At 46.1% G+C, this 17257-nt stretch overlaps 2 protein-coding genes and 1 long non-coding RNA gene across 50 annotated transcripts in view; 1 reads left to right on the forward strand and 2 right to left on the reverse strand.

Moving 5' to 3' along the window:
• LOC310667244 (uncharacterized protein) overlaps positions 1-17257 on the reverse strand; it is a 559738-nt gene that overhangs the window by 415455 nt on the left and 127026 nt on the right. The gene's annotated exons all lie outside the window — the stretch shown is intronic.
• Positions 1-17257, reverse strand: part of NCOR2 (nuclear receptor corepressor 2) — a 348844-nt gene that overhangs the window by 288523 nt on the left and 43064 nt on the right. The window lies entirely within an intron of this gene.
• LOC310667265 overlaps positions 15995-17257 on the forward strand; it is a 218418-nt gene continuing 217155 nt past the window's right edge. Inside the window, exon 1 of the long non-coding RNA XR_014506247.1 lies at positions 15995-16207. This is a non-coding gene — a long non-coding RNA (uncharacterized lncRNA). The remainder of the gene's footprint in view (positions 16208-17257) is intronic.

The raw sequence follows: 17257 nt of genomic DNA on the forward strand, positions 1-17257 counted from the left end.
GCTACACCTTGACAGCCCCTTGAGCAAGTCTGCTAATTTATTAGACACTTCAGCGCTCCCTCAGTCAAATCTACCAGTCACTGCTGTCTGTTTGGGTTTCTTAAGATGTGGCAACCTTTATGAAACCTGTGCAGTCAGGGCTAGAAGGCCAACAGAAGGCACAACAACAATGGCCACAAGGCAGCAGGGAGACCAGCAATAATGGCCAACCATGGTGGGAGGCAGCAGACCTAAAGAACGAAGGTCACCCTTACAACTTAGGAGCCCCCATTAGGTTTCTTTGATGCACCTCAGATTTCAGGAGGACGGGCCTAGGCCTCCCCAGTATTGAAATGTCTGAGAAGGATTCTAACAGCCTGGTGCTATGCAGAATTAGGGGCACCCATGGAATCATGCGCTTTGGAGCACCTAACCCTGCAAAGCATCAGGCCCTCACCAAGTCTTTCAGGCAATTCATTAGGGGAGCTCTGGGCCCTTTTTTCTTTCTTCCCACTCTTCTCAGGAGTTAGGGCAACATAGGAAGGTACATCCTACCAAGTCAGACCCCTGGTCCATCCAACTCAGTACTGCCTACACTGACTGGCAGTAGCCCTCCAGACTTTCAGGCAGAGGACACTCTCTGTTCTACCTGGAGATGCCAGGGATGGCACGCAGAAGGTCCCTGGTTCAAAGCAACTGTTCTGCTACCAAGACACAGATCTTCCATTTATTTCACTGACAATCAGGGTTGTGTTTCAGCAGATCCCTTTTTGTTTGTTGTTTTTTAAACTGTTACTGAAATAGCAGTGCTTTTTATGTGCTTAAAAAGAGGCCTACTGAAGCCTTTCTGTTCACCTTGGGTACCTTTTTCCTCTTCTCGTACATTTTCCCCCTTGCTCCCAAAGAACAAGCATCCCCCACCCACCCACCCACCACCCTATATTTCTTCCTTTTTACCTTATTAAAAAGAACAGGCTGCTATGTGCCTTACAATAACTCCAGCTTCCTGGCTCCAGGAAAGGCAGTTTTTCATTGTTTGCCTTTGCTGTGCTCTAAAGAAAGCCAGTTGTATTTCAGTCATCCCCCAAGAGCCTTCCAAAAGACAATCCAGGACAAAAGCATTGACAAACAATGAATACAAAAACAGGCAATGATGCTTTCAGGATGCAACTTGCCCATTCTTAGTCTCTTTACACGCAGGCCTGGGAGGAGGGGGAGGGGGAGAACAACAAGGAGAACAACAACAAGAACAATTCTGTACCTGGACAATGCTGTAACAAGGTGCGCTCTGCGGCCTATTTAATCATTATGCAACCTTTTTCAAACAAAAAACAAAACCCTACTGCCACATATTTATTCAGCTTCCACAAGTCATTCAGAAAGAAAGGAAGGGGCTGTGCCTAACCGGGTCCTTTGAAATCTGGCCCACTCCTTTTCCACCTTTTCTTTTTAAAGCTTATGCCAGACCTATGTACAGTACTTCTAATTCTGAATCTAGCATCCTGTCCTGCCTCCCCCCCCCCCTTCATAGGATTTACTCTCTCACACCTTCTCCATGACTGTGCCACAGTATCCTCTCCATCCAGCACAGAATGAACACAATCAGCCCTCTCAAGCAGTTGCCATTTATCTGCACAGTTTCAGGCAATAGCTGATCAGCCACATTAGCAGGCACATATTCCTCTTTTTTATTTGGCAAACTTATAAACCACTTAACCTTTTCGGCCAAAATCCCAAAGCAGCTTAAAGATATTATGAATTCAAAATACAGTAAACACAATAAAATAATATAGATGGGGAAATTATTGTGGCATAAATAAATTGTAAAAACTTCATCACTTATGATAGCAAGTCAGCAACTGAACAGGGTAACACCACCAAGTATCCAAAACATGTGTTTTTAGGAGACATCTGAAGCATCCCACAGACACAGCTTCCCAAATCTCTTCTTGGGTCGGCGTTCGAGGAGGCCAGTGCTACATCTGAAAAGGCCCATTTCCCAGAGGTTTATTATCGTAAAGGTTGATTTGGCTTGTAACAGTGAAGGTATCCTGGTCCCAAGTTGTGCTTTATATGTCAATAAATAAAACACTGTTCTTGGCTGAGTAGCAAACAGGCAGCCAGTGCAGATCCCTAAGCAGCAGTGCAATGTTTGTGTGGCTAGATCAAGCTTCCTCCAGATGTTTTTGGCCTACAACTCCCATGATCCCTAGCTAGCAGGACCAGTGATCAGGGATGATGGGAATGGTAGTCTCAAAACATCTGGAGGGCCACCCTTAAATCTATATGCAGCTTCTGAACCAAGCACAAGAACTGCCTCACATTAAAGGTAAAGGTACCCCTGCCCGTACGGGCCAGTCTTGCCAGACTCTAGGGTTGTGCGCTCATCTCACTCTATAGGCCGGGAGCCAGCGCTGTCCGCAGACACTTCCGGGTCACGTGGCCAGCGTGACAAGCTGCATCTGGAGAGCCAGCGCAGCGCACGGAACGCCGTTTACCTTCCTGCTGGTAAGCGGCCCCTATTTATCTACTTGCACCCGGGGGTGCTTTCAAACTGGTAGGTTGGCAGGTGCTGGGACATTACAGCAATCTAATATAGGAAGTTTGGTCCAAGTAAGCAATTTTTTAAAAATAATATTTATTAGTTTTCAATTACAATCCAATAATAGCCTCATCATAACAATACCAATTTATAATACAATTATTAATACCAATCGTTCAAATACCGAATTATGTAATTTAGATAAAGTGGCCCCTTGCATGCTAGATTTGATGATTTTATTTATTCTGCATTCCCTCCACTGGTGAAATTGATGTCAAAGACAAGGCCCAACTTTCTTGCAGTAAAGGAATATTGAATCATTAAATTGCAGTGTTGGAAGGGTCCACGAGGGTCATCTAGTCCAATCCCCTGCAAGGCAGAAATCTTTCGTCCAATGTGGGGCTCAAACCCACAACCCTGGGATTAAAAGTCTCATGCTCTACCAACTAAGCTATCCAGCCTGAAAAGCACTCTCTGCTCTGCCAAAGACTCTTCTCTCTCTCTCTCTCTCTCTCTCTCTCTCTCTCTCTCTCTCTCTTTCTTTCATAGGGCAACAGACTATTCTTGGCACTGTGGTGGGAAAAGCAGTTGACATATCATATGCACGGTTCTTTCCTGTGCTCTGCTGACCTCCACGTAATTTGCAGAGACTCCTAAAAGCACATGGTCCAAAGGCCTTGCTTCAGATATTGCACAGCAATGGATTCTGTGTCACTCCCTTTAAAAATGGATGTAGGAGCTATACTGGTGGTCCAACTTAAAGGGGGAACTATTCACAAACATTGCAGAAGCTCAGGTACTGGCTCCCACTTGCACTGGGGCTGCTAACTGCAAGCCATTTCAGATTGGAATTCCATTCCATGATGCTCCTGGGTCTACAAAGTCAGGTGATACTGGCGGACTAATCCAACGCTACCCAAGAACTAGGAAGGCTGACATCTCTGCTTACTTCTTTCTGTCTGAGCAACTCACAGCTGGAAGAGGCCATTTTCATCCTCTTCCTGCTGTCTCCAGAATTCTGGTTCCCAGACAGTCTCAAGGTACCTGCCTGTCCTTGCCTGACAATTATGTCATTAAAAGCACTTAGCATATTTCACTATAGTATTGCAGAGCTCGAGGTTTATGTTCCATTACACATCACTTTTTATCTTCCCTGGAAATACTGGTGAAATACTGGTGAATATGTTTCAAAATTAAAACAAGAAGTAGCATTAGAACACACATATAGATTTTGCTCATCCAAGCTTCAAAAAATATTCTATATTACACAAAACAAATAGAATGCCAATAGAGATATCAAACCAAACAGACCAGTGGTGGGTATAATTATATTGCAGCTATTCCTTTATTATGAGATCCAAAAATATGACTTGGGAAGGTGATGTTGTGCATTTTCCATATGATCTAACTTTAAGGTGGCCATGTGCACTCAAAATGGCCGCTCAGAATGTTCCTCCCCCCAGTTCAGAGGTCAGTAAGTCAAGAAAGAATGTTGATGGTACCATTTGCCATCAGATAGGAGTGTAAATATACGAGGTCACTTTCTTACATCTACAGGACCCATAAAGCCAGAAAACAAAAACATGACTTCCACACCAGCCCCAGGCTAAAAGGCTCTCACTTCCACCAGTCAACAGGCCTCATTTAGCTTTTCTCAGCGTTTGCTTAGTTACAACAACGCAGATGCAGTTCTGACAAAAACACTACATTCTGCAAATGCAGTTCAGTCCTCATAGTGGGGGTGGGGAAGTCCATCCACAATGCAAAATTTAAAAATGCTTAATGACTTCCACCCCAAAATCCATGAGTCATGTTTGTGTGTTGCAACAAGCTTTTAAAAATAAGTCAGTCAATCCCAATATTTTCAGGAGGAGGCTGTGGCCATTAAAACTGCTCCCAAGCCAATTTGTATTTCAAGTGTGAACATTCCCTCCATTAGGGATGGGGACCCAGAGGTTGCTGAACTCCCAAGCTCACATCAGCCCCACCCGGCATGTTCAGGCTTCAGGGATGATGGGAGTTTTAGTCCAGCAACATCTGGAGGGCCGCAGGTTTCCCACCCCTGTCCTAGATTGACTGGAAACATGAATCCCCCCAAAAGAATTCTACAAACAGCTCCCCTCCCTATGCTTCTTACAACAGGGGATATTTGCCCCATATTCATGATAAATACACAGCACCCAGGCACACCACAGCAGCAAATGTGCTATAAATAACCAGGATAAGCCAGTTAAGAAATTCCTTTCAGTAATTCCATCCTATTACTTCTGGCTCTTCATCCTTCTACTGCTATACACAATTCCGACTCCTTGGTATTTGCCAGTCAAATATTTATAGACTATTAGCAGTGCTAGTCCAGGGGGATGGCTGCAACGCCAGAGAAGAGAACATGCTTTGCATGCAGAAGATCCCAGGCTTAACTCCTGCCATCTCCAGTTGAAAGTACCAGGTACCAGGTGACAGGAAAGATCTCAGCCAAAGGCCCCGAAGAGCTGCTGCCATTCAGAGTAGATAATACTTGGCTAAACAGACCAGAGACCTGACTCGATTCCTGGTGCGATTCCATTAAGTCAGTGTGCAGTCAAACATAGGAAGAGATGATGGCTTAGGAAAGGGCCACAGCTCCAAAATGGAGATCCTGTTTTGCACGCAGAAGGGTTGCAGGTTCAATCCCTGGCATCTCGAGAGACCTCTGCCTGAAACTCTGGAAAGCTTCTGCCGGTCAGTGTAGACTATACTGGGTTACATGGAACAATGATCTAACTATGTACCAGGATCCTCTGTAGCCACAGCACATCCCCATAGAAATCGCTGAGCAATTTGTGTGGTGAAGGCCAGCAGTTTGTCCCCACAAATGAGGTTGCTAGAATTTATTCCAGCTTTGATTTTTTATTACATAAAAGCAAGCAAGCAAGCAATCCAGTGCTCCTCTTTTCCCATTCAGAATTTAGGGAACAAAAAGAGAAAAACCCAGCTAAATGTGAGGGAATTTAAATCGGCTTCTCTAGCTTCTCCCCTTAAAAAAGAAAATGTGTTGCATATCTTAATAAAACTGTTTGTCTCACTTCTTTGTGCCATTTCTGTGCAGGAAATACAAACAAACATGTTTATCCCACACCTAGAATTTAACGCAAAAATATTATCCGAAGCACTTTGCAAGGTATGGCAGAGTATGGAGAATGAACTCTCACCAATTCTGCTCCTGAGTTTGGACTTATCCTCAGCTTCAAACTTAGGCTTCAGAAGAGCTCAGAAACAGTCACATCAGTATGCCTTCAGAATGCAACACAATGTCAGATCTGAGGTTTCTTCCACCACACCCAGCCGAGTCTTCTCTGCATGCCAGAGGACACAGGGAGAAGTAGAGCCGGTGGCAACCACAAACATTAGCTGCCTGTTACGGCTGGAGACAACATGTGAGCCTCTCTGCTCATTGCGTGCAGGCAACGGGGAGGGGCTGTAGCTCACCTGCTTGGCACCATCTGTCCGGCATTTGAGCGGCGCCGGCAGCAAACCGCTATGTACAATGCATGTGCGGTGTCGCACACATGCGCTATATGTAGCGATGCCGCACATGCGCCCTACGTAGCGGTTTGCCACCGGTGCCGCTCAAGCGCCGTACAGACGGCAGTGAGATCTCTCCGCCACCGCGAGCAGAGGATCCTGCCACCGTCCATATGGTGCTTGGGCAGCGCCAGCAGCAAACCACTACGTATAACGCATGCATGGTGTCGCACACATGCGCTATATGTAGCGATGCTGCACATGCGCCCTACGTAGCAACGCCATGCATGTGTCGTACATAGCGGCGCAACGCATGTGCAGCCGGCGGTTTCCCCCGCCCCAGGTGTCAGTTAGCCTTTGTTTGCCCCAGTGACAAAAGCCAGCAGGTTACGAGCAACCACAATTCTCAGCTTAACTACCAAGGAAGCCAAAGACTGGACTCCAAGGCCACCCTATGCTTGGGGCCAACTGGAAGGTTCTCTGAGGCCTACGCACTCTGGGGCAGCTTTCCTCAACCTGGTGTTCTCCAGTTGTTGTTTGGCCAAAACTCCCATTAGACCAAAGGTCTAAGGAGTGATGGGAATTGTGATCCAACAACATATGGAGGACACCAGGATGGAGAAGGCTCTTGGAAGAGACGCACACTGCGGCCACAGGGATGGGGAGGTGCAGAAAACAGCCTCAAACATCAGCTCAAATCACTTTCAAATCAGTAAGCATGGCAGGGCAATTTGCCACTGGGCTACACTTCCAAAGCTGCCCCCTTCACTCTCTTCTCCCCAACAGCTGGACATTTTCACCGTCAGGTTACTCTGTTTTTAAACAGATCTTCCAACCATAACAAGCAGAACCCAGGGAGGGCTTGAAACCGGCAGGAGAGAGAGAGTTTGCAGACAGTCCCGTCTAGACGGATTTGCATCCTTGTAAACACAGCAGTCCCTATTTTGGGGGGCTGCCACCTGCCCCAGAGCCAGAGGCACTGGGATGCAGTAAAGCTCTGTGTCTGATCAGAGCTTCCTTCACAAATGCAATATGACAACTGGAATGAAGAAGGGGGCAGTGAGAAGAAGAGGAGAACCACATAAACGCTCCTTTTCTTCTGTCACAGCATTGCAGCTGCAAGCTTGCCAAAGCAGTGCCCAATTCTGAACAGCTCCATGTTGATCAGATAATTTATGCAAGTATATAAACAGTTTCTCACCTAGTCACCAATGGAGGGTAAAGTGTCGCTCCAAATGACCAGGCATAAGGCAAACACTGCAAACCAGCAGAATACAGTTTTCATTCTGTTGCTTGGTGCGTTCTCAACTGATGTTTAAAAACTGTATTTTTTAAAAAATTACTTATTTCATAAAATTTATATATTGCTTAACTGTAGACAAAAACCTCAGAGATTTGACCCCAAAAAAGACAATAAAATTAGCAGCAATACTAAGAAAATGAGCAAGGTAAAGAATACGCACACCCAAAGAATCAAGTGCATCTTTCAAATCTATCAAAAATAGGTTTGTTTGTTTTTCAGAAAAAGATTAAGCTAATCAATCAAGTTGGTGAAACTTTGCAGTCAACAGACAGTCCAAATAAGTTCAGAGAAAAGGTGTTCTTACTCTTCAACATTTGTTGCTTTTTTAAAATGAAAGTACACCACCACCCCTCCTCTTTTTACATTCCCTTTTAAAACATGACAGATGACCTCAGTGGAAAATGTATGCATCAACATGCAAAAAAGCACTTTTACATCACTCTGGTGGTCTGCTATGATGGCAAACAATTAGAAGCCAGGATTGTTAGCAAGCTAAAAAAATAAAATACTTTAAAGCCGGGTTTGTAATACTGCACCAAAAGAATGGCTAAGCATGAACAAGCAGGTGCACAGAGCAAAAACTGCAACTGCTTCAGTCCTCCTCTGGTCTTGCTGATGTCACAAAACACAGGGCTCTTCCTTGAGAGTAAGGAAAAGCTCTTTATTCAGGCTAATCCCCTGGCACTGGCTGGTCAAAGTCCTTCCCACTCCCCAATGCCTCTCTGCACACCACGGGAGGGATGGTGGGGAGAGCAGAAGCCCCCACACCTTCTATTTCTTCTCCCTTGTCCTCCCCTTCTTCTGTCTGGGACTGCCAAACCATGCCAGATCCTGGCAGAACTGAGGGACCAAGTGATTTGACTTAGTAATAAAAGTTCATGGTTTGTCTCCCCAAACCTAACAAACCATGAGTGATAAGAACAAAACTTGGCCACAGCTGAATTTTGTCCTTGGCTTACCACTCATGGTTTGCAGCTCCAGAACTAACAGGAAGCAAAGTTATGTGTGCCTGCCTGCTTGTTTGTGCTAAGCAATACTTAGCATGACATGTGAACCAGGCCTTGACTAAGAAATGGGCAATACTGCAAGATACTGGCTACAAATACCTAATTTAGGGGGACTGATCATGGGTTGTCTAAAATAAGGAGCTGGAAGGAAATCAAACTGCTAACCAGACATCTTAGGCTGTGTACAAATTACCATTTGCTCCAGGTCCATTATGCTCCCACCAGTGGGTTTGGAATCTGCGTGCATGCGACTTCAGCAGCGCTTTAGAGATACCCTTTAGATTCTTGTAAAGCCTCTCCTCCTTCCAGAGGGGAGGAGTTGTGAGCGGGAGCCGTTTCCCACATTTTGCAGGGGGCGTTCTGGCCCCTGCTTGGCTGTCCCTGCTGCCGCGCCCCCGGGCAGCCAACCAATCGAGGGGAGGCTTGGGGGCGGGGTTCAGCCACTCAAATGCAGTTGCGGCTTTCCCCTCACTGCACTGCCAGGTTTCAACGGATCACCCACCCACCTTTCCCTTTAGTTCATTACTTCGTACTTGACCTTGCTATGGACCTGTGGTTGGTCGCCTTGGTTGTTCAAGGGCCTGGTAGGAATTTTTATGCAACTGGCAAATTAGCACCAGCCACTTGGTTTTTCGCCTACCTGGTAGCAAATCATCACAACTTTTAAGTATTGGCGGTTAGGCATTGGAATATGTTGTTGGTGTATTGGAGGGCAGGGTGTGGTCATCACCTACCCCTCCACTTTATGGGTATTCCATTAAAGGAATCTGGCGGTCGTGGATCCTGTCCAATGCCCTGCTAGTGGCTAGGGCCATTGCACGACCCCCGGTGACATCAGGGGGAGCTTACAGTTGTATTTGCATCAACAGGCTCCTCCTACTGGTGGTTAACCCTTGTTAGACTCACCCCTTCCTGGGGCGATGGAGTCAAGCTCTGTTGTTTTATCCAATGCCTAAGCCAATACCTCTCACATGCTGTAATCAATAAAGTTGTGGCCTTTTTTAGCCCATTAACCTAATATACTGCATCCATGTGTCTTTCTTATCCTCAAGTGGGTGGTGGGTCCTCGAATCACACAAAAAATGTGGTTTCATGCAGTTTGTGGGAACAGGATGCTGGACTAGAAAGGTCATTGGTCTGATCCAGCAGGCTCTTTTATGCTCTCATGTTATTCCATACCAGCTACACGTCAATTTGAGAATGGTTGTCATATTCAACTCATTGTGAAGCCCACATGTGTATATTTAACATGCCTGTGACAGGGGCTGTCCTACATGTCTGATGTCAGTGGGGGAGTATCGCAGAGGAGCATCATTTGCCTTTCTAGGATCCTTGCTAGCACCTCAAGAGACTGGTGGCCCCTGCTTGGAGCCAGTCCCTTGAATCTCCCTCCACATTTGATTTTATTTGGGGGCTCTAATATTCTCATCAACTCTGTCTCTCTCTCGTGTGTGTGTGTGTGTAGCTGTTTGTAAAACATGCTTTTCCATTAAAAACAGTTGTTGTTGGCATCCATCTGTCTCGAGAGACAATGGAGTGTGCCTCTGGAGATGAAGTCATACCGCTGGAGAATCACAGCACCTGCTGTGGCTGCAGAGACTGGCAACTCGTAACTGCTGCCTCTCGTGTTGTTTCTGCTGTGTTCGCAGCACTGAAGTGGCCTCTGCATGGCGCAATGCATGTATGTGGAGGTCCTGGGCTGCCCAGATGTCAAGACCTCTCGTTGATGTGGTCCAAAGGAAAGCAGAGCAATACGTTCAGCACCAGCTTGGCTGCAGGAGTGGCCAGAAGGTGCCATCCAGTCAACTTAGGGACCCCACTCCAGATCTGTGTAGGGTTTACTCCTTAGTCTTTCTTTCCCAAAGATGTCTTGCAAAGCAGCAGGTACATTAAAAACAGAGATCACAGTTCAACAGCATTCTCGGACTGCCTTGTAGTACAGACAACAGTTTGGTTTTCTGGCACCTTGGAAAACTAACAGAGCAATTCCATCCATTTCTACTCAGGCTTGAGTCCTACAGAATTCCGTTGAGCTCACTCCCAGGTAAATGGGGTTAGGACTGCCCCCTTCAGCGGTAAGCCTATCTCTGCTTATTTGGGAGTAAGCCCTATTTACCGTATTTTTCGCCCTATAGGACGCACTTTTCCCCCTCCAAAAATGAAGGGGAAATGTGTGTGCGTCCTATGGGGCGAATGCAGGCTTTTGCTGAAGCCTGGAGAGAGAGAGGGGTCGGTGCGCACCGACCCCTCTCGCTCTCCAGGCTTCAGGAGAGCCGCAGCGCCAGCCCCACAAGGTCGGGGGACAGCGGGGAGGCGGAATGCAGCCATCCCGCTGTCCCCGGACCTGGTCTGCAGGCGGGCGGCAGGGAGAAGAGCGCTTCTCCCCGCTGCCTGCCCCGCAAGCTCCGGGGACAGCTGGGAGGCGCAGCGTGTTTTCCCGCTATCTCCGGACATGGTCTGCAGGCGGGTGGTGGGGAGAAGAGCGCTTCTCCCCACTGCCGGCCCCACAAGCACCTGGGGGGAAAATAATTTTTTTTTTCTTTATTTTCCCCCCCAAAAAACCTGGTGCATCCTATGGGCCGGTGCGTCCTATGGGGCGAAAAATAGAATCATAGAATCATAGAGTTGGAAGAGACCACAAGGGCCATCGAGTCCAACCCCCTGCCAAGCAGGAAACACCATCAGAGCACTCCTGACATATGGTTGTCAAGCCTCTGCTTAAAGACCTCCAAAGAAGGAGACTCCACCACACTCCTTGGCAGCAAATTCCACTGTCAAACAGCTCTTACTGTCAGGAAGTTCTTCCTAATGTTTAGGTGGAATCTTCTTTCTTGTAGTTTGCATCCATTGCTCCGTGTCCGCTTCTCTGGAGCAGCAGAAAACAACCTTTCTCCCTCCTCTATGTGACATCCTTTTATATATTTGAACATGGCTATCATATCCCCCCTCAACCTCCTCTTCTCCAGGCTAAACATGCCCAGCTCCCTTAGCCGTTCCTCATAAGGCATCGTTTCCAGGCCCTTGACCATTTTGGTTGCCCTCCTCTGGACACGTTCCAGTTTGTCAGTGTCCTTCTTGAACTGTGGTGCCCAGAACTGGACACAGTACTCCAGGTGAGGTCTGACCAGAGCAGAATACAGTGGCACTATTACTTCCCTTGATCTAGATGCTATACTCCTATTGATGCAGCCCAGAATTGCATTGGCTTTTTTAGCTGCCGCGTCACACTGTTGGCTCATGTCAAGTTTGTGGTCAACCAAGACTCCTAGATCTTTTTCACATGTACTGCTCTCAAGCCAGGTGTCACCCATCTTGTATTTGTGCCTCTCATTTTTTTTGCCCAAGTGCAATACTTTACATTTCTCCCTGTTAAAATTCATCTTGTTTGTTTTGGCCCAGTTCTCTAATCTGTCAAGGTCGTTTTGAAGTGTGATCCTGTCCTCTGGGGTGTTAGCCACCCCTCCCAGTTTGGTGTCATCTGCAAATTTGATCAGGATGCCCTTGAGTCCATCATCCAAGTCGTTGATAAAGATGTTGAATAAGACCGGGCCCAAGACAGAACCCTGTGGCACCCCACTAGTCACTCTTCTCCAGGATGAAGAGGAACCATTGATGAGCACCCTTTGGGTCCGGTCAGTCAGCCAGTTACAAATCCACTGAGTAGTAGCATAGTCAAGACCGCATTTTACCAGCTTCTTTACAAGAATATCATGGGACACCTTGTCAAATGCCTTGCTGAAATCAAGGTAGGCTACATCCACTGCGTTCCCTTCATCTACCAGGCTTGTAATTCTGTCAAAATACGGTAATTAGACTTAGTTCTTCATGCACGGGGCTCCAGTGTTGAGGCTGGTATCATATGCTTTCACTTACTCAGAAGTGTGATGAGAGCCACACAAATAATTATTTCTAGGGGGTGAGGTTTGAGGGAGGAAAAGCTTTATGAGTAGACATTGGGGGGGGGAGGGGCAGGTAAAGCAAGCAACATATTTGCATCAGGCTCATGCATTCCATCCCCTCTCAGCAGGGGACAGTAAGGAGGAGACATGGAAACACATCAAAGACAAGTGATGTGTATAACAATGTGCAAATTCGAATTGAAATGAAGCAAAAATACTTCACTGCATTTCAAGACATTAATGTGTGCACACAGCCTTATTTTCTGCATCATGCTGGCTCATGTTAGGAAACAGCACTGCCAATGTTGCATAATTTTTATCTCCAGTGAAGAGTTTACAATTGCATCAATTTGGCATGCATTTTTTGAAGCACAAGAGCAGCATCTGCCTGCTCTGGTCTGGGAGGAATGTAGGGCATAGGTTACTACAGAAGCCTTAGGGAATGGAAACGAAAACAAGATCAATAGTGCACTATGTGGTTAAACCTGCTTGAGAAGAGAAATTAATTTCTGCTTTGCCAAAGGGGAAACTTTCCCCCAAAATTTAAGTCAGCCACCTGCCAACACACCATCTAGCAACACCACTCCTGTTCAATCACTTCAAATTTTTATTTTCACTTGCCTAAAGAAGGCAAAAAGCTGCCAATTCACCATTCATCAATGGGAGAAACTACTGGGAGTACTGAAGTTCTGCAAAACCTGGTCTGTTTTATGATCAAAGCAAGACATTAACTGTTAGGCAAGCATCGTACACCTTGAAAGAGATCAGCGGCACATTAAAATTCGAATTTAATAACCAGCAACCAAGAAGACAACACTGTCCTAAGTTTCCATTCTCTGCCCATAATTGTAGTTCAACAAATCCTCTTAACCATAAAGAGTGTTCTGTGTGCAAAGGTCGCTCAGGACTGCTTGGGTGTGACACCTTAGCTCCCGATATGAAAGTGCCCCAAGGTCATCGCTACGCAGATGGGGATGGAACTGAACCCTGAGGAACCCCCCACCGAAGACTCCGCTGGGCCAAAGCGCACTCGCCAAGCATCACTCTCTGGATGACTGCTCTTGTTCCGCACATAGTGTGCACCTGAAATATTAAGCTGTTTAGAAATGGTTCTGTTTTTGTTTTTCATCTTTCTGATGAAAAGTGGTATATAAATACTGGAAATAAACAAATAAAACAGGCTAATTTATATGTAGAGGTGTACAGTGGTGCCTCGCAAGATGAAATTAATTCGTTCCGCGAGTTTTTTCGTTCTACGAGTTTTTTTGTCTTGCGAAGCACCACTGCATTTAAACACTGACAACGGCGGGGAGGGGCGGGGAGAAGCAGGACAGCTGCCGCAGCCGGTGCCTCAGACTCACCCACGCGTTGTGGCCACCGTGCGACGCGGCTGCTGGAGGGCGGTGGGGCTCAGGAGCGCAACTCCAGGGAGAGAGAGGCGCTGGCGGCAACGGCTCTCTGAGGGGAGCGTGCGAGGGGGGTGGGCAGCGGCGCGAGGCACTAACCGTCAGCCGGAAGGTGGGAGGGAGCCGGAGGAGCGTGGAAGCAAGCGTGCGTGCATGCAGTGACCGTCGCCATGACACGAGAGGCAGGGCCGTTTCGTCTAGTGAAGCAAGCCCTTAGGGAAATCCGTCTTGTGAAGCACCTCAGAAAACGAAAAACTCTTTTGCCTTGCGAGTTTTTCGTCTTCCGAGGCATTTGTCTTGCGGGGTACCACTGTATATATAAATGTAGATTTTCATGCAAATTCGGAGAGGGGGAAACAAACTGTTTCTTGCCATTAGCGCTTTTGTGCATACAGATCTTGTCCAACATCTAACACCAAATTCTCCTCCAACATCTCACACTCCCTCCCTCCCATCTCTTGTTCCACACCCCATTGAGCTCTTTCATGTGCTTACAAGTTTCCTGTTAACACTATGCAGACATGATATCCAGCAACTAAATATCAATACAGCCTATGCCACAACTGGAAAACAAGAAAACAGACTATGTGAAGAGCAGATTAAAAAGTTAGTTAAGCTACACATTTTATCATCTTGAAATTAAGCAAGTAGATTACATTCCAGAAAACATATCCCCATTTGGGACATGGTAACACAGAAACCTAAGTTTGAGTGATGTAACAAGCCCCCCCCCCCAACAGTCTGAGATTATAAAACAGCCCCCCTCTCCCTTTCTGAATTCCAGATTTATTTATTGGAGGGGAGTAGTTTCTATTACTGTTATGTCTTTCTTGTACAATTTTCCAGACACACTTAATCCATAACTTGTTTGCCCTGCCTCTTTGATGAGCTCAGGGCATCTGCAGGGCAACAGGTTGGAGAAAGCCAGCATGGAGGAAGGCAGGCTAGATAATGAGGAAATTTGGGGGCATGGCAGCTATCAGCATCTTGCACTATTACCTTATTAGAGAACATGTGCCTGCTCAAGAGGACCTTCTGATAGTCTGGTTTAATTATTGCTGGGTGCTTATTTATTGCAAAGGTTGTGTTGTAGGGCTGTTTTAATTAATTGGCTAGTTCTCTTATGAGCCTAAAGTCGGGGCTACCAACCTTTCTGGGCCTGTGGGCTCATTTGCAAACATGAGAGGCTGTTATGAGCACCACACACACCACAACCAAGTACAGACCACAATCTATTCTACTGGCTACAAGCCCAATGGGGTTGGGGGGGGATGGAGGGGACTCTGTGGGCAGCAGGAACAGTTTCTGAAGATGCACAGGTGCCCACAGGTGCCACCCTGGCAAATTCTATCCTAAGCCATGGTTCATTTAACGAAAGTGCAGCATGCATGAAAGTACATACCCAGCCAGGAACTATAGTTTGTTTACCAGCAGTCAGTTGCTTTTGGCTTAAGGACCAAGCCTTATTTTAACAACGGCTTCATGTTACATGCGACCTGAACAGCCTTGCTTCAAGCTGGTCTGTTTGGTCATCCCACCTCAAGATGCTCCACACACTGCAGAGGCACAAGTGAAGAGCAGCTGCAAAATATGTAAGTCACGCTTTGTAGAAACAAGTCACAGCTTATCTGCTTGTTCATGGGCCTCTGTGCTGTGTGCTGAACAAACTGTGGCTTAATGTGATGTGCAAACTCAACCAATTGGTATGAACTGTATATTATGTTTACTGAACTGTTAATTTCCCCTTACTGAATTGTCATTTTATAAATTATTGCAGCTTTTATATTTGGTCAGTTTTCATATTGTTTAGTTTTACTGAATTTGTTTTGGGGTGTAAGCTGTTGGACACCTGGGGCTTCATTACTTTTAGAAGGGAAAGCAACATATAAGCATAACTGAAATAACAATTCACTGAGCACTGAAAGTTACCTTTCATCTTCAATATCTCACCATCTTAAATATTTCAAAGAAGCACAGATATTGAGGTTCTGGTAGTGTACAGAACTGATTAAATGAATTACAGTGGTACCTCAGGTTAAGTACTTAATTCGTTCCGGAGGTCTGTTCTTAACCTGAAACTGTTCTTAACCTGAAGCACCACTTTAGCTAATGGGGCCTCCTGCTGCTGCTGCGGCACCGCTGCACAATTTCTGTTCTCATCCTGAAGCAAAGTTCTTAACCCGAGGTACTACTTCTGGGTTAGCGGAGTCTGTAACCTGAAGCGTATGTAACCTGAAACGTCTGTAACCCAAGGTACCACTGATTAATGGATTATTAAAGGGATTTAATTGGTTGACAGCCTTTATTTTAAACAAGACTAGGAAACAACCTTGCTAAAATAACAGATTTACCGTATTTTTCACTCCATAAGATGCACCTGACCATAAGACGCACCTAGTTTTTAGAGGAGGAAAACAAGAAAAAAAATATTCTGAACGAAACAGTGGATGAATGATTTTTGTGGTTCATGCTGTGGCCATAGACATGATATGTGATTTGACGGTGAGTTTGGGGTAGCCCAATGCAAAAATCCTGAGGATCCATGTGGATCTGTGCTTTGCGCCATTGTGGCCCCACACAACAGTGGGTGCGTGATTTTGTGTGTGTGTGTGTGTGTGTGTGCAGGCTGTAGCCATGGACATGCTATGTGATCTAATGGTGAATTTGGGATGACCCAATGCAAAAATCCTGAGGATCTATGGGCTTTTACCTCCCCCCTCCCAGGCAGCCTCCTTTATCTCTACCGTCCCTTATCTCCCTTCCGATCGCCTGCCGATCAGCTGCTTCCTTTCAACACCCCCTTCCCTCTTGTTTGCCTTAGTGTCTTTTCCTTAGCTGGAGCAGTTTTTTGCTCCTCCTTTTCTTCTAATTTCTCTCCTCATTGCTTGTTTTAGTATTACTGTGTCCTCTCCTTGCAAGTTCACTGTCTTTACCTCCCCGCTCCCAGGCAGCCTCCTTTATCGCTAGCGTCCCTTATCTCCTTCCAATCTCTTGCTGATCAGCTGCTTAGCGGCTCTGTTTCAACACCCACTTCCCTCTTTCTAAAAAAAAGAGCATGATCTGTTTTTCGCCCCTGGGCAATTCAGCTCCAGGGACCACGCATTCGCTCCATAAGACGCACAGACCTTTCCCCTTACTTTTTAGGAGGGGGAAAAGGGCGTCTTATGGAGCAAAAAATATGGTATATAAAAATGAGCCAAACATTTTTGATAATAATAAGCTAAAGCAAAAAAGGGGGAGTTGAGTGACTAACCCCTTCTGAATGAGAAGGCCCTCCATGCACTCACATTATTAAATTAGAAGCTGCCTCATTATCTGTCATGTTTACTACCTCTATGCAACCATGCTAAACAGCAGCTGCTTTTCATGTTTAATAATCCGCCCATTCATAATTGAACAGCAAGAAGTACTGCAATGCACAGAGGAATTAAATCCTGCAAATTTTTATAAACGAGAGAGAGAGAGAGAGAGAGAGAGAATGAATATTAGGTCCTTTCATTAGCATTACAAATAAAAAAAAATGCACTCACACAGAGAAAGAAAAACTATCAACATGGTTTGGGGTTTACTTGCATAGTAAGTGAGGGGGAGGTTTTTTCGAATTGCATATGATCTGC

Source organism: Podarcis tiliguerta (genome assembly GCF_965153285.1).
Source record: "Podarcis tiliguerta genome assembly, chromosome: 16".
In the NCBI taxonomy this organism is placed as follows: domain Eukaryota; kingdom Metazoa; phylum Chordata; class Lepidosauria; order Squamata; family Lacertidae; genus Podarcis; species Podarcis tiliguerta.